Source organism: Rhamphochromis sp. 'chilingali' (genome assembly GCF_963969265.1).
Source record: "Rhamphochromis sp. 'chilingali' genome assembly, chromosome: 15".
Lineage (NCBI taxonomy): Eukaryota > Metazoa > Chordata > Actinopteri > Cichliformes > Cichlidae > Rhamphochromis > Rhamphochromis sp. 'chilingali'.
This window is the reverse complement of record NC_137942.1, coordinates 31,542,320-31,547,921: the sequence shown is the minus strand read 5'-3', so window position 1 is coordinate 31,547,921 and position 5,602 is coordinate 31,542,320. Positions and strand designations below refer to the sequence as shown.

General features: G+C 44.3%; 1 long non-coding RNA gene across 1 annotated transcript; it reads right to left on the bottom strand.

The window, feature by feature from the left end:
• Positions 1-3,675: 3,675 nt before the first annotated feature.
• Positions 3,676-5,253, bottom strand: LOC308411963. Its single transcript, XR_013974503.1, has 3 exons — positions 4,851-5,253; positions 4,695-4,758; positions 3,676-4,392 (listed from the first exon to the last, which is right to left on the bottom strand). It is a non-coding gene; the product is annotated as an uncharacterized lncRNA (long non-coding RNA).
• Between the last annotated feature and the right edge of the window lie 349 nt (positions 5,254-5,602).

Sequence of the window (5,602 nt, the reverse complement as noted above, 5' to 3'; positions counted from 1 at the left end):
CCTTCGATAATATCCAGCAAATCCTAAAAAGGACTGAAGTTCCTTAAGATTTGTGGGGATAGGCCAGGTCTTTAAGGCCTCAACTTTGTCAGGGTCAGTCTCTACTCCTCTTGCGGAAACAATGTGACCAAGGTATTTTACCGAGGTCTGAAAGAATTTGCACTTTTCTGGTGCCAGTTTCAAGCCATATGACATCAGTCGTTGCAGGACATGTTTCAAACGCTGTTCATGTTCCTCCAGGGATGATGAGAAGACAATCAGGTCATCAATGAACACCAGAACCTCTTTGAGATTCATATCTCCTACACACTTCTCCATCAATCTCTGGAACGTCGAAGGCGCATTTGTGATCCCCTGGGGCATCCTATTAAATTCCCAAAATCCAAGTGGGCAAACAAATGCGGTCTTATTCTTGTCCGCTTCCTCCATCTCGACCTGGTAGTATCCAGACTTGAGGTCTAGGACCGAAAACCACTTAGAACCTGCAAGAGCACTGAATGCATCTTCCAATTTTGGAAGGGCATAAGCGTCTTTGATGGTCTGCAGGTTCAGCTTTCTGTAGTCTACACACAGACGAACAGAGCCATTCTTTTTACGAACGACAACAATGGGGGAAGCAAACGGGGACTCAGATTCTCGTATAACACCAGAATCAAGGAGTTCCTGTAGATGTTGTCTCACAGCATCCACATCATTGGGGTGTATGGGACGTGCTCTCTGTTTAAAGGGTGTCGCATCACTGAGTTTGATATGGTGTTTGACTTTGTCAGTGTGTCCAAAGTCCAATTCGTTCTGAGAGAAGACATTTGGCATGTCGTTTAACATGTTTGTAACTCGCTCCTTCCATTCAGTGGGTAAGGGCGAATCTCCAAAATCAAAGCTCAGTTCTGAGGAAGACTTAGCTTGAAATTTAGAGCAGTCTGGTTCTCTGACAGTTTGCTCTTTGTGTAGCACTTGCAAGATAGCATTAACATCTGCCAAAGGTGTTTTGGGGGGTATGACAATGTCATGGTTGGTTTCATTTCTCACTACGACAGGGAGAAGACACTGACGTTTGCGTGGTAAAGTGACTGCAATTGCTGAAACTAGCAAGCCATTTGGTAGTGAAGAGGCTGAAGGATGTTCAAGGACAACATCTCTTTGCATGTTCACGGGATTTACATTGACAGAGGCCTCCAGGACAACAGTCTGTCCTGCAGGAACGACTGCAGGCATCTTACCTGTCAGTTTTGCACAACCAAGGCTACCAGAGTTAAAGTTTCTTTGTCGCATCTCAAGTATTTGGAGAACTGCTTGATACCCATTAAACAAAGGCTGAAAGGGTGAAAGCTTCTGGTAATTAGCATAGAGGGCATCAAGGGTGTTTGTGCCTATGAGTACCTGCTCATGGGCTGTAGAGCGGAGATGGGGGATAACCAAGGCCAGAGTGTGAACATCAATATCAGAGCCAACAAACTCTTTAGGAAAGGTGATGGTAAGCTCAACATATCCTAAGTAAGGGACAGACTGGCCATTGGCACCCTCCACTTCAAGCAACTCGTTTAAGGGATGAATGGTCAGATCTGCAAGATGTTCTTCATAAAAAGACTGGGGTACAGTTGTGACTTGTGAACCCGTGTCCAAAAGACAGTTTGTGTCTCTTCCTGCAATAGTTACTTGAGCTGTGGTCTTAGTTCCTACAAGGCCATGTGGAAATTTTGATCCTTCCACTTTAACGTTTTTAATGGCAGGTTTCAGGATTTTGGGACTGACATTGCGAGACTCCACTCCCATATGTCCCTCTATGGGAGTAGGCTTCAGTTTAAATGTGCCTCACTTCGAGAAGCATTAGAGGCTTCCCAAGCAGCCTGTTTTTCTTTCAGCTGTCTTTTCTTAGCTGCTACAAGGGAAGGGTTTGGCGCTTTATCACAAACTGAGACGACATGGCCATCCTCCCCACACTGGAAACAGTACCATGGACGTGGTCTACTGTTAGCTTTAAATGTGGAGGGATGCTGACTGGCCACTTTTGGTTTCACACCGTGGGTGTCAGGTGTGACGGACCTCGCTTTTTGCTGCTTAGGTTGTTTCGTCTTATGATTCTCAGATACAAGACTGTTAAGCTGAATGCTGAGGTCAGCAACTTGTTGCTTTAGCGTCTCAAGATCAGATTTGTCCACCAGATTATTGGTGGTGTGAGCGAGTTGCACGTGTGACGTGGCGTGCTGCTTTCTAGAGTTTTGGGCAGACTTAGCATGACTAAAATGCTGCCTCATGCGGCTCAGTTTTGCAGCCTGTTTATCTTCTTCTGTCCTAAGAAGAAGCAGCAGCTCTGCAAAGGAAGGTGGGTTTTCTTTTTTTTGTTCTAGCTGAAGATCGATTATTAGTGCATTCTCCCAACAACCTCGAATGAACTGCTTTAAGAGCTGTTGGTTAAAATCATGAGCGGACACACCACCACGTCTCATGGCTCTACTTAATGCAGTGTGCAGCCTCTGCAGGAAAACAGAAGCTCTCTCTCCATCATTTTGAAATGTGCTCATGAACCTAGCATGCAGCTCATCACCATCTTCGACTGTTCCGTAGGCAGAGTCAAGCAACTCAAGATAGGCAGAGGGTCTAGACTGTGGACTCAGATGTTTAATCATCTCGGAAGCAGGAGGAAGCAGACTGTCAAGTATACGATGTGTGCAGTGCAGATCAGACACAGAAGGATCTCTAATAAGGATTTCAACACTAGCTCGCCACGTATCATAATCTGCCTCATGGCTAGGACGTGGGCTCTTGCCCGAATAAGCCCTGAGTCTACCAGATGATGCGAACTGGGGTGAGCTCTCATTGCTGCGCACTACATGCTCAACAACTACTCGCTGAACAGCAGTTGGATTAACATCAATTATGGGGCTAGAAGCGGCCCCAGAAGAAGCTGGAAGAGTCTGTGAGGGGCTGAAATCAGTCAGGTTTTCACTGAAATTGGGAGAGGTAAGAGATTTACTTGCGCTATTTGGTGATGTCAAAACTGTGGAGTCTAGAGGTACACCTGATTGAGGGTCCTCAGAAAATGAAACGTCTCCCTTGCTGGTTAAGTCTTTCTGTGGAAGTGGGCTCTGTACAGTTGAGGATTCTGGACCAGTTTGAGATGACTGGGAAATAGCACTTCCTGCCGATGAAACCAGATTTTTAAGTTCTTCCTTTAACATCTCCTCTAATGAATTTCCACTCAGTTTGGCAATTTCACGGAGCTGTTCCATGTACATTTTAGTGGCTTTGTTTCTGGCATCAAGGGAGTAAACACTTCCTAAGGCCTTTAACTCATACACGATGCCTGCTTGGGTTGTACTTGGAAGCCGCAGAGGTAACAGTGGCTCCAATGTGTGCATGGCAGTCTCATGTGTAAACTCGATGATCATGTGCTTATGGTAATCTGACTCAGGATCGTCTAGACGAAAGTAACGGTTGATGGAACCATATTTTTGGAGGAAAGTGGACACTTCCTCATCAGTCTCTGATCCTGTGATCCCACTAACAACTACAGAATTGGGAATTCTGACGGATTCACTTAGCACAACATCCATTTTCTCTCTAGAAGTTATAGCTCAGATTAAGCACTTTTAAACACCACACACAAATTGTCTAGCACTTAAACACACACAACCATGCTCCTGGCTGGCTCGCCAAAGCTCTCACTGTAACACAGTAAGGGGAATTGTTGAAAAGAATATATCAATGGGCCAATAGGCTCGACTATAGGAGCACAGGGGTGTGTTCAAATGAGACACAGAGACAAGAATGTAACTCAAAAGAACCAGCCAACTTTAGTGACATAAACCATAAGGTTGACAAGCACAGGTTAAAGACACTTTACAATGGTAGAAAGGAAACTTACAAAAATTAAAAGAAAAGTAAAACACAAACTACTAAAGCAATGACTTGGCCAAGTGTTATTTTTGGTTTTCAATGTTCGGGTTTCAATGCTCGGGTTTCAATGCTCGGGTTTCAATGCTCGGGTGCACCCTAGTAACCTGACTCCTTAACTCTTATAGAAACAGATTACACAAATCCAATGCACATTCAAATGAAAATCTCACACTCTTTTCACATGTGGAGAATGCTCTACACAACAGCTCATTATTTAAAGTCCCAAATAAAAAATGTCCAAGGGGTAAAGTCCAAAAAATTCCCAGGGTGTGAAAGAAAATAGGGATGAGAGAATGTCAGTCAGTGGTCTTATGTATAACCAGCTGTGCGTGAAAGTGTGAGTGATACAGTCCTACCACACCGCAAGGTGCAGCAGATCCTCAAGTGGAAAAGAAGCGAATCTCAGTCTCTCTAAGTCCAGGTGGGAAGGCTCGCCATCTATTTCACCAGAGGAATCCACCTCAGGAACAATTCAGCATACAAAAAAAACCTGACCTGTCAACAGACAGGGTCAGAAGAGCAATTCAAATATTAATTATGCTGTTCTAGCTATAATTCACAACTTAGGATTTTGTTTAAATCACATTCAACATAAATTTGCAATAAAAATACTCAATTTTGCAAAAATAAAACATCTCTCTTACATAAACTATGCATTAAACCAAGTAAAGTCAGTGCATATGCATATATGTCGCATATGCGGCAATTATTAATCAAACAATTGAGATTAATTCAGTTTCTCAACAATAAAATGTGAAACAGACGTGAACTAACTGAGACATACAACATGTGCTCACCGATCTCAGCGCATCACGGCCGAAGACAATGGCATAGTGTCTCTCGGTCGGAAAATGCAGGGCTCTAAATAACGTAACAGGACATGTTGTTTTCTCTTTAATAACCGTAATACGACATGAAGGAAAAATAAACATAAGTTGCGCTTCAAGTGTTACCTTGCTTCTGGAAGCAGATTGAGATGAACTTCCAGGCAGTTGATAGCAACCAGAGCTAACAAAGGCTAACAGTTTAGCTCCACGCGGTACTTTTTAAAGTCACCAGAAAAATGCAGCATTTGCCTGCTTACTCACTGTGGCTACTTTTAACATGAAAGGTAGCTGATAACCAGTGAACTTATGTGCAACACAGTTGGTTGCAACTTATATCTAATACTTTTTTTCCAGCTCAAAAGCTTCAGTCTCTCTTTTCTCCTGCCAGCACGCGACTACCTCCACACATAGCAGCAAACACAGAGCACGTAGGTGGGACATACAGCGGCAGACTGCTCTCCCATTGGTCAAAACATACTGGGACCTGTGCATTTCGATTGGTTGGGCAGGCTGTCCATCTCTCCTCATATCAGTCCTTAAAGTGGTACCCTCATTGTATGTGGGTTACAGAAGACCGTTGCCCCACTCAACCTGAACATGGTTGAGTGGGGCGGGTAGGCAAGATATAGCGCTCTCTTTTGGCAGACTTATTCATTTTTGTCAGATCAACGCAGATCCTGGCCCTTGCTGTGTTCTTCTTCAAGACAGGCACCATTGGGGCACACCATCCGGTAGGTTGGGTCACCCTCTCAATGACACCATGGTTCTCCATTCTTTGTAGTTCCTCCTTCACTTTCTGCAGCATGGGGAAAGGCACACGGCGTGCCGTATGCACCGCGTATGGCACAGCATCGTCCCTTAACTGAATTTTGACTGGT